Source organism: Beta vulgaris, chromosome 4 (assembly GCF_026745355.1).
Source record: "Beta vulgaris subsp. vulgaris cultivar EL10 chromosome 4, EL10.2, whole genome shotgun sequence".
In the NCBI taxonomy this organism is placed as follows: domain Eukaryota; kingdom Viridiplantae; phylum Streptophyta; class Magnoliopsida; order Caryophyllales; family Amaranthaceae; genus Beta; species Beta vulgaris.
The window spans coordinates 26,185,162-26,200,143 of record NC_079205.1 but is presented as its reverse complement, the minus strand read 5'-3'; the positions used below and the strand labels follow the sequence as shown (position 1 = coordinate 26,200,143).

Here is a 14,982-nt window from a genome sequence, read left to right as displayed (position 1 = left end):
GACTTTATCTCTCTAAGCTTGATTACTGACTTGAGCGTCGGAGAGGCGATCCCGGAACAACCCCCGGGGCAGTCTAACCATTACTTTTGCAGGATTCCGGCGTACGGACTTTGGACTCAGGACATTCGAATCTGACCCGGTATTCTCTAAGCAAAGGAATCAGAACCCTTAATTTCTAGACAGAAACAGTATTCTATAGTTTTAAGTTTGACAATGCATGGAATTGCAGGATTTGATTGAGGTAGGACGTAGATTTGATTTAAGTTTAACATCTCTCCTCTCCTTTTCATTTTCTCGCCCATCCCCTCTTGCCATCCTACTATCCCCTCCATTCTCACTTTCTAAATCTTCTTCGTCTCTCTCCTCTTTTTTCTGTATCTCACCATTTTTTCTCTCTCTTCTTTTTGCTTCAAGAAGCAATTCAAGCGGTGAGAGCTCGGTGAAATCAGTTAGCAAACTGCAAAACCCCCTTCAGACGTTCGATAATAGGACAGGTACCAGCGGAATTTAGGTTTAAGTCTAATTAAGTATTCTTTTTCTATGTTGTAATTGATCAAGGAACTTTCGTTTCTCTATTTTAATATTCAAAATCAAGAATTTTTATCTTCTTTTTAGTTATTATGATTTTTTTAGGGAAACTGTGAGGAGGAAGAAAAGAATGTAGGAGGAAGAAAAATTAGGGAATCTATGGTGGTTGTGGTGAGGAGAGAGAGAGGTGCAGTAAGAGGAGCAGGTGGAGCGAAGGAGGAGACCGAATGAAGCAGGGAGAAGGAAGAAAAATGGAGGAGGTATGAGCAAATTTTTCTCTGCCTTAATTTTTCAATTTTCTTTAGTTGGATTTAGGAGTGAGGAGAGAGAAATCCATTTTTTGCGTCGTCAAATGGTGTTGGCAGTCAAGGTGGAGGAGATGGTGAGGAAGATAAAGAATTTTATACTATATTTGGAATTGTAAGTCATATATTTTCATTGAAATCAATTTCTTTTTCTTATTTGTTAGGGTTTCGAGTTGGATCAATAAATTTGGGAAAAAGCTAATTAGATTTTTTTTAATCATCTCTTCTCTTCTGAACTTTCCTGTAGATTCAGGAAAATCCCTAATTTGATGTTTTATTGTGCTAAGGCAGCAGAGAAATCCAACGTTTTCCTCTGAAGCGTGCTAGTTTGCTCTATTTTTTTCTTCGATATTTTCAGACGTGAAACCAAACAGTCTTCTTGAATTTCAGTTTTCGCTGATAAATTTGAATTTTCCTGTTAAATTTATTTGCGGTTTACTAGGGTTTTGTTCTGGAGGGCAAAAGAAGCATTTCTCAACTGGAATGTATAGTTGGGCTATAAAGAAACTACATGACTTCTCATGGATACTGACAAAGTGACAAATCTGGGTAAGATCACCTTTTTATTGGCGACTTTAAGATGATTTTGCTTTAAGTGCTTTTGTTTGTTCTTGTTTAACATGAAAATCAAGTTTTTTTAAAGAAAAAAAATACTTCTAGAGCTTCTCTTCTACATACTACTAAAGATGGAAGACATATCAGGTGATCTGCAATGATTGAGTTTTCAAGGTGATTAGCCTGCCCACTATGACAAGCATCACTCTGAGCATCTTCGAAGGCAATATAATGTTTCATATGTGGCGTTTTTGTGCTACTACACATGTTTCATAATCATTTCCATTATTTTACTATACGAGAAACTCAAATTGCTCTTAGTTAATTGTCATTTATAAGAGTATAGCTATAATATTGGTAAAATGGTGTTCTCTCTTGCATCTATTATAAAGCTTTTGGGGTACTGCAAGGAAATGTTTCCTTCCTTGATTTTTAACTTCACGTTGTAAATGTTAGGTGAAGAAAGAGGAAGCTTTTGTTCCTTATTTGTTTTGTATATGTCAAAACAATCTTCTGTGCCCTTTGGTCTCCAGAAATATAATGTTTCATATGTGGCGTTTTTGTGCTACTACATATGTTTCATCATCATTTCCATTATTTTACTATACGTTAAACTCAAAGAGCCTTTAGTTAATTGTCATTTATAAGAGTAGAGCTATTATATTGGTAAAATGGTGTTCTCTATTGCATCTATTATAAAGCTTTTGGGGTACCGCAAGAAAATGGTTCCTTCCTTGATCTCTAACTTCACGTTGTAAATGTTGCGCAAAGAAAGAGGAAACTTTTGTATTCCTTTTTTGTTTTGTATATGTCAAAACAACCTTTTGTGCCCTTTGGTCTCCAGAAATATAGGCTCGATTTGGAGGTGTTTACACTTCATATGGTTGTTAGTTGTGTTTTCCTTTTTATTATTTCTTTTACTCTTGCCTACATCCTTCTCTGAATAGTTTCCTGAATCAAACCTTACATGCTTTACAACCATATTCAGGGAGCCATTTTTACTAGAAGTACAATAAGCCCCCAATTTCCTGAAGATCTGACATTCAGTTAATCGTTCTAGTAGCCTCTTGTGTAATGCTTTGTCGCCCTTGAAGTGCTGAAGATGTGTGCAGCTTCATCTTTCACTCACGGTCATTCAGATGTTTGTACTTTCATTTTTTTGCATTCTACATTTGGTTTATTTTTGCACCATACCCTACTTGATTTGTCCTGAAGCCGGTGGTAATTAGTTGGTGTTTACTATGAACATTTCGTGGTTACTGAGCACAACCTTTTTATCTTTCCTGTTTTTGTATTTTCAGATAGGTTGAACAACTTTGCCTTTTCCCTTTTAAAAAATGTACAAGAGAGAATTTGTATGAGTTGAATTTATCACGCATACCCGTAATATTCATGCAAGTGGTTGCATGCTGACATCAAGTATAGTGGCTGAGTTAGCCAAAGGTTTGCACGATTTACGTGTCATCAGTTTCTTATTGTACCTACTTTTCTATAGATTACTAAAAGGAGGATCATGACATGGTTATAATCTTATCTTATACACAGATCTAAATTGGGTCTATAGTCCATTCTTCTCTTACTTATGCTATCTTGCAAATAGGGTAACATTCGAGCAAGGTGTCTTGGATGAAACGTGAGACATGGTTTTCACATCATTTAGTGAAAAGTGTGAGAACATTATTCAAGCTCCCATCTGCTGAAATTTACTCACGGTAAAGACGTAAGCATTTTTCTTTTTTGTTACAGATCTTATATTTACTAATAGTATTAAACAATGAAATTTTTAGATCTTTGTGCTATGAGGTAGTCTAAAACCCATATGATATTGCAAAGAAGGCTATAATAAGCACTATGTATATTACAGTTACAGACATCATAGATGCACCAAAGAAAAATCCCCTTAGATGCATGAGCAAGATACATTCAGACATGAATACACATATTCAAAGACTGGCTTACCACTTCATTCAAAAAAAAAAAAACAGCTTGTATAAAATTATCCTATCAGAGTTAGTCCATCTTGATGTTCCTTTTAAGTTAGCATTTAATTGTGAATATCAAAGTAGCTCTCAATGATTTGCTTCATGTTTGCATACTTTAGGAGACAGGGGTTGTATATATAGCAAGTACCTAAACATTTTCTTCTACGCAAAAGCAAAAGAGATGGGCTCTTATGTTATCTTATGACACGTCTCAAGTTTGATGGCATTCATTCTTGCAGGTTAGCTTATTATATTCATGGATTAGGATTTAAGGATAATACACCTCATGAGTATCATAAAATATATGGGTGTGGATTATTAACTCTCCATTTTTAGTTGATATGAGGTAAATTCATATACTCTGATTAAAGCATGAATTACAATTCTTTGAGTTTGGCCAAAACCACGGTCAAATGAATTGGTCGTTTGAATATAAATTAGTTATACTTATTCTTTTGAAAAGGTAATATGCCTATTATGTTATTTCTTCTTCTATCTTCTTATCATATGTTCTTTGTCATTAGAACTTCTCATAATCTTGGCTCTTTTAGTTGGAGAATTGACTTTTCTGGGCGGAATCCAGCATTGAGAGGTTCTTTTAAAACAAAAGGTTTTATGAGATGCTTTCTTCACAAAAAAAAATCTACAATATATATATATATATATATATATATATATATATATATACCTCGGTATCTTATTCCCTAGCTCTTTGAAGCTAAAGTTTACCTATTCTTTATTATCTGCAGCAATTTAAGTGGACATTGGTCATTCTTACATAAGTTTTTGTAGTCTCGAGATAAATGGTACTTACTATTATGCCCACCACTATTACTCTCCTGTGAGCTTGAAATGAAAGATTCAAGGAAGTAGAAGCTCAAGTATGACATTTGTTACTGAGGAGGGGAGTATATAGAGTTAAACTTTATAGAATATCATGAATGCAAGAACAACTGTGGGCGAGAAAAACTGAAAAACCCTAACCCACTGACCTGTGGCAAGGATGATTTTACTCCATACTCTATTCTTGAATCCCAATTATAGAAAGTTAGCCATCTAATACTTATTTTCATAAAAATGAATGATATATGGTTTAGATTGGCATAATCAAGGTCTAGATTTACAAAGGAAATATATTCAGGAGATATGAAGGTTTATCAGAGGTCAAAGATGGGTACATAATGCATCTTATTCACAATGCTCTTGTGAAAAAGAATTGAATTGGTTAAGTGCTTTAGGTTAAATTCCTAAAGCCTAAAGGTGCCAATGTGCTGATTTGTAGTTAATGTTTTTCCTTATTGTTCCTATGAGTATGAGTTATGACTCATGATGAAGGACTATGACTACTAGACAAGGGTTTAGCTGGGAGTACTTAACTTGAGATTTGAGGCCACTAGAACTTTAATTTTACTCATGTATATATGTGTGTAAGAGACGAATAACAAATGTGACATGTGGTCTGTAATGGGAGCATATATAGAAAAATCATTGCAGACGTTTAAATGTCTTCGAATAGTTGGAGGAATAACACTCATTCTACCTGTAACATATATACTCTATTTTAGTTGACATATGACAAGTAATGTTTCTTTTGCAGAGTAATCATCATTTTTTTCATGCAAATTGGTCCTCCCAACTCCCTATCAAGGATCCAATATCTTACTTGGAACTTTGGGTTACAAAGTCCAAAAAAGGGAATGCCTTGTAGATTTAGGTCTAGCACCCTATTTTGAGACTAGGTTTAACACTTTTTTTCCAATTAGGTCACTTCATATTGAAGGCGATAATCTGCTGGTAGTTAATGCTGTGCTAGGGAAATGTGCTATTTCCAGGCAGATTGATCACCTAATACGAGACATTCGGGTCCTTCTCCGCTCTTTCTCCTCATGGACACTGCAGCATATTTATCGCGAGGCGAATCAAGTAGCTGATTGGGTTGCAAATGTGGGTCACTTGGTCGATTCTTCTTTTGTAATAGCTTCTTGTCCTAATTCGGCTTTACATTCCATCCTTGTAAACGATATATTAGGTCCACCCCTAGTGCGGAGGGTCTCTTAATATGCTTTCTTCTTATCTAAAAAAAAAAAAAAAAATTAGGTTTATTATTAATGATATTTTTTCTTCCTGTCAAAAAAAATGAACACACTCTTGTCCTTTTGTGTTGCTAAAATTTGTGTTCCTGGAAGCCACTTTAATCACGTGCCCATTTCCTTTTTTGTAATGTTAATCTTTGTCTAGGCAAACAAGTACTAATCCTTAGTACTTTTGGTTCAATAAGGCTTAATTATGCGCATAAGCTCTGCTCCGTACTTATTACGTAAACGATATCGAAGTCTTTGTTGTTAATGTTGATTATGGTCTTCCAACATGTAATTTTTACTCTTCTTATATTCAATGTTATTCTACATCTTTCTTATTTAGTAATTAAATTACAAACATGTACACAGAGTTAATATGTGCAATTGAACCATAGGCATACAAATAGCTCGCACCATAAGCATTGATCAACTTTTAAAAGTAACTTCAGTCATTTTGAAAACAATTAAATTACTAGAATAATCTTATTATTTACTTAGCTTATTAGTGAAGGAAGGACAAAGTAGGAGAGGAGAAATCTAGATGGGGAGGAGGTAGCATGAGGATATAGGGACCAAGGAAAAGACTTTCTAATGTGATGAGTGTGTATATGGGTGGAGTTAGCTCTACTAAATACTTTCTCTTAAACTATCATATACTTCCTCTGTTTCACATTAAGTGAAACACTTTCCTGATTTAGAATAATCATAATAAGTGAAACCAAGCTCCAAATGGTAAAAAAAAGTTCACTCTTATTACAAATATACCATCAAAAAGTAAGAGGGGACCACAACTTCAATACTTCTTCACTGTACTTTATTGTGGTCTCAACTTTCTCTTTCTAAATTCCTTGGTAACTCCCCACTTTTTCTATGTTTCACTTATTGTAAAATATGTCCCTTCTTCTAGCAGTAGTTGCAGACCACTAATTCCCCCTTGGAGTCTTTTCCAGGATGGTTTCTGTCGCAGAGCTTGCAGTGATGCACTCTATCAGGTTTACCCTTGCGATTATCCTGGTTATTCCTCCCTTGGAAGTTCCCATTACCATTTCGATTTTTCTTGAAATTCCCTTGGTTTCCCCCAACATTATCATCCTTCCTCTTCTCACCTACTATCCTATTTTTCTTATCTCTTCTTGTCTGCAAACCATAAATATGAGAAGCTCTCCCATACACCACATCTAAGGATGTAAAGGTCTCACCTCCTAATCCCAATTGAATTTCATCAGTTAAACCTTGCTCAAACCTCTGAGCCATAAGCTCTTCAGTGGCTACAACCTCAGGTGCAAATCTAGACAGGGCTATGAATTTGCTATAGTACTCAGAGATGGTCATACTACCCATCCTAAGGTTAATGAACTCTTGGGATTTTTGCTTCCTCATAAAGGCAGGGCAGAACTTCCCTCTCAAGACAATCACAAATGCTTCGTAATTAAATCCTTCAGCAGCACTCAGTCTAGCACCATTTTCCCGCCACCATAGGTCAGCCTCATCCTTCAAGTATAACACAGCCTGACCTACTCTCATCTCACCAAGGCAGTTCACTACCTCAAATAGCTTTCGAATTCCCTAATCCAATTCTTTAAGAAGGTTGGGTCAGATTGCCCCTTAAAGTAGGGTGGTTTAACTTTGGCTAATCTTTCGAACGTTTCTCCAGCAGTCTTAGGACGCTCAACCCTCTCCTGAGTCAATTTCTCAGCCAAAAGGCGAATAGCAGCAGCTAGATCAATATTGTTAGCCATTCTACTCCGGGACCTGAAAGTAATATAACTCTACTTAGGTTCCAGTAACTTTTATGTCCATCTAATAAGGCAACATTTGATTTGATCGTTAAAGATCGCATCAACAGACAATTTCTCACTAGTTTCAACATGAAATGTTCTCTAATAATCACATAATCGTTCATGTAAAATATATTTACATCAACATGAAAGTAGAAACAAGCAAGTAAGAATATAATCACATAATGAAAATTTAAATAATAAAATATTCCCATCACGTGCCCAGAATAAATTCTTACTCACTCATATAAACTAAATAATAACTTTTATTCTTCCATAAAGGGTATCTACTAAAAAGAACATTATAGTATTTATATTTTCCTAAAACAATAATTCTATAAAACTTCTCTATCATTGTTGGCACACATCCAACATATTTCTAAAGCTAATATTCTATATATATATATATATATATATATATATATATATATATATATATATATATATATATATATATATATCATAGACATAAATAAATCTAAGGTACTACATTGTTATTCCTATATTTAGCTTCTTGATATTGCTCAGGCATAAATGTTGCATCATCAGCTTCCTCTTCTTCCCCATCCTCATCATAATTGATTTACTTCCTTTGCCTTTTGGATCTTCTAATGGGTCGAGTATCCTCATCCTCTTCAGGTTCAGTCTCAGATTTATACCTGAAACAAGCATGATAAATGTCTTCCCTATTTTTGCCCCTAGCATTATTAAGTTCTATTATAACCTCATCGTCACTAGGTATCCCTTTCCTCAGGATGCAACGCATAGTCCATTCTAGATCCGTGTATTCTCTATCGTCGACGGGTGCATTGTATTCGTCAACTTCATCGTCACTCAGAATGATAGTGTTATAGTAGCTTCCTAGTCTGGCAGACATGTTGAGGGAACTATAATACAATAAACCATAATGTCTTAGTACTCTCTCTAACGTATTCCCACAAGAAACAATGAGAGTAAATACAAATCAAGGCAGGAAATCATAACACATAGCAGGCAAGAAAATATAAACAGTTAGTAGGGAAGAAAAACATTCATGCATCATTAATAGGAAAGTATAATAATAATGCATCGTTAGCAGGAAAGAATAATAATAATGCATTATCAGCAGGGAAGAAAAATATAATGATGCTGAATTAACTATTGAATGCAGGCATATAATATTTTTATCCTATATGCTCTTCCTATACTACCCATTCTCACAATGCAATAATATAAACCTTAAAGGCATGAAAATATAATGCAGACACTTTTATGAATAATATTACTTAAGTGTCTAAAAAAAATTTGAGTAAGAAAAATTCGGACTATTTACATTCGAAAAAAAAAATATTGACTTACAAAAAAAAATATTCGGACTTAACAAAATATTCGGAAAAAAAAATTTCGAAGCACTATGATTATTCGAAAAATAAAATCGAACACTAAAAAAAATTTCGAACCATGAGAATTTTCGAAAAAAAAAATCGGTTAAGTAAAAAAAAATTTGGTCTAAAAAAATTCCGTATTATAATATATATACTCTATATAAGTTTTCAAAATGAATAAGCAATTCTAAAGTTCCCTTCAAATAACTAGTAAGCTAGTTAGCTAATTAGGCGCCTATAAGTTTTAAAATAACCTAAAGCTCCCAGATACCACTTTGTAACACCCCGATAATTCTCTCTTTTTAGAAAATACTTTTATAATATACAAGTAGAGAATTACCCAAGTATTATCGCCTGTGTGATAATGTATCGGCTTATTCAGAATTTTGCAGTGGAAAATCATTAACTAAACTTTAACTTGCTTTTTTTTTTTTTTTGGAAATTCAAAATTGTTATTGATAACCAAAAAAAAAAAGGATTACAAACACCAATTCTTCAAACTACAGGGTATACTAGCATCAGTATCCAACCTTACCCACCTTCTAGGAAGGGTTGAAAGATTAGACTCTTCATGTGCTACCCTGAAGTATCAACTAAGTCTACATCCACCAACATCATACAAGAACAAGTATACAGTTGATTTTTCATGGTATCTGGAATTCTACAAGCTACATTAAACAAAATCAAATCAACTATGTGCTCAAGATGCTTGTGACTGCCTTCAAAAACTTGATGATTCCTTTGAAGCCAAATATTATAGATTGCTTCTGCAAAGATCATGCCATACAACTGATTACATTTAGTCTTCTTCCTACATTTGCTTGTTGCTATAGAAATTTCATCCAAGAAGGAAACAGACCTTCTTGTAATGCCAAGGAGTTTCAGACATTGTAACCAGATATCAGCTGAATATGGGCATTTGAAAAATAGGTGTTGGGTATCCTCCTCTGCATCATTACACAATACACAAGTGGTGTCATTTACCAGGTTCCATTGAGCTAACCTGGTTTTAGTAGCAAGCCTGTTAAGTACAGCCAGTCAAGTAATGAATAAGCTTTTTGGAGAGGCTTTGTTGTTGCAAATGAGCCTCTTCCAGCTAACCTGAGCAATTGGCTCTCTAAGAGCTTTATAGCACTTGCTAATAGAGAACTTGCCATGCTTCACATAATCATGAATTTTAGTACCATTATCAAAGTAGTTCCTGCAATTCATGACCTTCTTCAACACCCATGACATACCCACAGGAACTCTCATAGTCCATAAGTTATTACTCTTAATGTAGTAAGAGTGAATCCATTGAATCCACAGCTTGTCTTGCTTCATAGCAATAGCCCAAAAGTGTTTAGCTATAGCTGCTTTGTTCCACACTTCAAGATTGATGAAATTAAGCCCTCCTCCAATTTTAGGAAAGCAAGTCTGCTCCCAAGACACCAGAGTTTTCCTTGAAAGAGCATCTTTGCCTATCCATAAAAGGATCTATAGCGGCTTTGGATCTCTTTTAATATTTCTTAGGGAGAATGAAGATCTGACACTAAAACACTTGCATACTTAAAAGTATTGATTTAATTAACTGAGCTCTGCCTGCATATGAAAGGAGTTTAGCTGCCCAGACTTTAGTTCTAGCCATGATCTTCTCAATTAAGGGCTTACAAGTAGCATATGACAGTTTCTTGGTGGATAAAGGAACACCAAGATATTTAAAAGGAAAATCACCCTTAGGAATCTTCACTATATTTTCGATTTCAGCTATAGTGTCATTCCTAACACCCCCTATATAAATGTTGCTCTTCCGAAGATTAGCCTCCAGACCAGAAGCTTTTGAGAACTTAGTGAAGGCTGTCATAATTTCAGTTATAGAAGCAAGGTCACCTCTACAAAACATCAACAAGTCGTCAGCAAACATCATATGAGATATAGAAAATCTAGAGCACTTTGGGTGAAAATGGAACTTATGATTTCCTTTCAAAGTACTCAAGCATCTAAAGAGGTATTCCATACCAATGGCAAATAAGAAGGGAGATAATGGATCTCCCTGTCTAAGGCCCTTTTTTGCATGAAAGGGAGTACAAGGCTTGCCATTAAACAAAATAGAATATGAGACAGTTGATACACATGCCATGATCCAAGTAAGAAACCCCTGAGGAAACCCTAACTCAACCAGCATACTCTGGAGAAATGGCCATTCTATAGAGTCATAAGCCTTTTTGAGGTCCACCTTAATTGTGCACCTTATTAGAGATATACCTTCTCTAGTATATGCTTTGATGAGGTCAGTAGCTAGGAGGATATTGTTAGTAATGTTCCTCCCTGGAATGAATCCTGCCTGAGCTGTATCCACAATTTCCCCAATAACATCATGAAGCCTGTGGCTCAAGACTTTAGCAATGATTTTAAAAATCATAGTGCAGCAATTTATAGGTCTAAAGTCACTAGCATAAGTGGGAGTAGTGACCTTAGGCACCAATGTATTAGAAGCTATGGTTATCTTGGGCTCCTTGTAACCAGTCTCAAAAAAATTCAAAACAACAGCATAAATGTCTGGTTTGATAAAGCTCCATGTTTCTCTAAAGAAATGACCATTAAACCCATCTAAACCTGGGGCCTTATTGCCATCAATGTTGAATAAGGCTTTATCAATTTCATAGAGAGTAACAGGAGCACTTAGTCTGTGTCTAGCTGATAGACTAAGTGTAGGCCCCTTCCTAATAATAGGAAGATCAATACTAGGTAACTCCTTATTGCACTTGCCCATCAGGTTACTATAAAAGAGAATCAACTCAGCATGAATCTCTTTAGTTTGCTCCAGTTTAGTGCCACTTAGGGAGTATATCACATCAATAGAATTCCTTGCATATCTTTCCTTCATGGCAGCAAAGAAAACTTTGCTGTTGGAGTCACCTGATTGTAACCATTGTATTCTTGACTTTTGTTTAAGAATATTCTCTTCAACTTGCATCCATTTCCTGAGACAATCAAGATGTTGTTGCTCTTGAGCATGAAGGATAGAATTGAACTGATCCCTATGAATTTGGAACTGAACCATATCTAATTGCCTCTTAGCCTCTTCAATCTTCTCTGTGACACTTCCATACTAAGTGAGTTGCAAGCTCTTTAGCTGTCTGCTAACATTTTTCAATTTAGTCCAGATGTCTCCCAAAGTACCAGCTGCCCCACTAAGTCTCCAAGCTTCTGAAACTATCTCATGAAATTGAGGATGCTTCAACAAGTGATTAAAAATTTGAAAGGTCTTCCCCCATGAAAAGGGCCTTGATTTAAAGAAATCAAGAGAGGATTATGATTAGAAATAGATTGATTTTTCACCTCAACAGTTGTATGAGTGTGATTAGCCAACCATAAAGCATTGCATAAACATCTATCAATTCTACTATAAATTCTTCCCTCCCCTTGTCTCTTATTAGACCAGGTAAAAAAATACTCCAATCCCTTTCACTTCAAGTAGTGTAGAAGTATCAAGTAATTGACTAAAATCATAAGTCTCAGCATTAGATATAGGCAGTCCATTAATCCTATCATCACTGCATAAGACTAAGTTAAAGTCCCCCATGATAAATAACAAAATGAATAACAAAAGTTTAGGACTTAAACAAACCAACTTAATAAATCAAACAACTTAAATAAATATGTTCTCAAAAACATAAATTAAACTAAGCTAGTTACACAAACTCTCCACTCCAGAATCCCAATGATGCACATCTACGAACCTGTAATGTCAATGTTATACCGACTCTGCTCACCATAAGGATCATCACAGGATCAATAAGGCAAAGCCATGATCACACACACAAACAAAGCACGTAATGAAACAAACACACCTCTAATGAAGAGTAGTGTTTATGATAATATGAATTACAAGCTCAAAGACTCCTCCTTAAGCTCCTAATTCGGTTTCAATTAAAGAAGTGAATCTCCACTCTCTTCTTTAATCAAAGGTTTTTTAATTAACAAAACTAGTGAATCACTCTCTAATCTTGTTAATTGGATTGAATACTTGTAGTTTTACCTCCCAAGTTATTCGTGCAAAGTAGAACATAAAACACTCGGTTTTAAGTCTTTAAACACAACGGTTTGTAAGCTTTGTTTTTCAACTTCAAAATCTCATCTTCATTAATGTTTAGAGCTGCTTATAAGTAGTACATAGCTAAAACAACTTACTACAACATAAACTAAGCTAATACACACTAAGGAGACTAAACAAAGCAAAAAAAACTCCAAAAGATCTCCTAAAGGCTGCCGTAGCCTTCTCCTTGCTTCCCTTGGATGTGAAGCTTCATTTAGAGGTCCAATGGGATGATTTCCTTCAAGTGAAGACTCCTCCCTTCAAGGAAACTCATGATTGCTGCAGCACACACTTGGACATCCAACTTGGCACAATTACATCCTAGGCTAAGTAATAGGAAAACCGAAATACATGTAACATGTTACAAAAACTGATTTTAGGAGCTAAGTGATTAACTATTACAATTAGTGCAAGTAAAGCATGTTTAGGACTAAACTAACACTAATTAAACAAAACACCTCAAGCACACACCTCCCTAACTCCCTTGGACAGCTACGTGCTTCTTCACTTAGTTTCTTCTCCTTTATTACTTAACATGATCAAACTAGCACTAATCTTTAATCCATGAAGTTCTCCTTTGTTGTAAGTCAGATTAGTTAGTTTACCTCTTGGTGTGCATTTGATTTGCATCATCCTCCCCTTCTTCAAAAGGAATTGTCCTCAATTCTAGATCTTCATCTTCTAAGTATGGGGATAAGTCACCTACATTGAATGTTGCTGCCACGCCATAATCTCCGGGAAGGTCTATCTTGTATGCATTGTCTCCATAACGTTCAAGAACTTTGAAAGGTCCTTCAGCTCTAGGCATGAGTTTATGCTTTCTTTTGCTTGGAAATCTCTCCTTCCTTAGGTGAATCCACACTAAATCTCCTGGTGCAAACACCTTAGACTTTCGGCCCTTGTTTGCTTTCCTCTTATACATCTCATTGGCCTTCTCTATGTTAGTGCGTACCTCCTTGTGAACCTTCACCATATCTTCAGTTGTGCCTGTTGCATGTCTCCATGAACATAAGAGTCTTTAGGCAAAGAAATAAGATCAATAGGTACATAAGGATTTACCCCATATACAACTTCGAATGGTGAGTGTTTGGTTGCAAAAGTGGGAGTTCTATTGTATGCAAACTCAGCATGGCATAGCTTCACGTCCCAATCCTTCCCTGTCTTGCTTACTAAGCCCCTTAATAAGGTGTCTAGAGTTCGATTTGCACCTCCGTCTGACCATCAGTTTGAGGGTGGTGTGAAGTACTAAACAGCAACTTAGTACCCATCATCCTCCATAGGGACCTCCAAAAGTGACTCAAAAACTTACTATCTCTATCTGAGACAATAGTTCTTGGTACTCCATGCAAACGTACAATTTCCCTGAAATACAAACATGAAACATTAATAGCATCTTCTGTTTTATGGCAAGGCACAAAGTGTGCCATTTTTGAGAATCTATCCACCACCACCATGATTGAATCTTTCCCTCTTTGTGTTCTAGGAAGTGCTACAATGAAATCCATGCTAACATCCTCCCATGGTCTCTCTAGTACAGATAAAGGAGTGTATAACCCCTTATGGAATGTACTCTTTGCCCTTTGACAAACACCACAACGAGCCAAAACAACATGTACTTCTTTAATCATATGAGGCCATGAAAAGTGTTCTTGTAATAGCTCCATAGTCTTGCTTACACCAAAATGACCAGCCAAACCACCTCCATGAGCTTCTCTAATCAATAAGTCACGAACAGGACACTTAGGAACACAAAGCTTGTTCCCTTTGAATAAGAACCCCTCCATTTGATGATAATGGTCTTTTGGACCATCTTTGGTAGCCACGAACAGGTCACGCATCTCCTCATCAAGGACATAGAACTCTTTGATCAATTCAAACCCAAGTACCTTTGAATCCACCATACTAAGCAATAGGTGTCTCCGAGATAATGCATCTGCTACAATGTTAGCTTTTCCAGCTTTATATTTAGCAACAAAATTGAATGATTGTAAGAATTCTACCCATTTAGCATGACGAGCACTAAGCTTATGTTGTCCATGAATATATTTTAAAGATTCATGATCAGAATGAAGAACAAAAGCTTGTGGTCGTAAATAATGACTCCAATGATTAAGAGCTCTAACCATAGCATAAAACTCATTATCAAAGGTAGAATAGTTCAATTTGGCTTGATTAAGCTTTTCACTAAAATAAGCAATAGGCTTGCCACATTGAATCAAGACAGCTCCAATACCTGTTCCACTTGCATCACACTCAACTTCAAATGGTTTAGTAAAATCAGGTAAAGCTAAGATAGGCGTGTTACACATCTTTT

General features: G+C 35.6%; 1 long non-coding RNA gene across 15 annotated transcripts; it reads left to right on the top strand.

Moving 5' to 3' along the window:
• Positions 1-227: 227 nt before the first annotated feature.
• Positions 228-5,559, top strand: LOC104884095 (uncharacterized). Of its 15 annotated transcripts, none has more exons than XR_008968997.1 (6): positions 228-494; positions 616-788; positions 1,081-1,382; positions 2,989-3,108; positions 3,490-3,716; positions 4,968-5,559. It is a non-coding gene; the product is annotated as an uncharacterized LOC104884095 (long non-coding RNA). The 15 variants fall into 15 exon arrangements; XR_008968994.1 differs by having other exon boundaries at positions 616-948; positions 2,989-3,100; XR_008968992.1 differs by having other exon boundaries at positions 229-494; positions 634-948.
• The last annotated feature ends 9,423 nt before the right edge of the window (positions 5,560-14,982 follow it).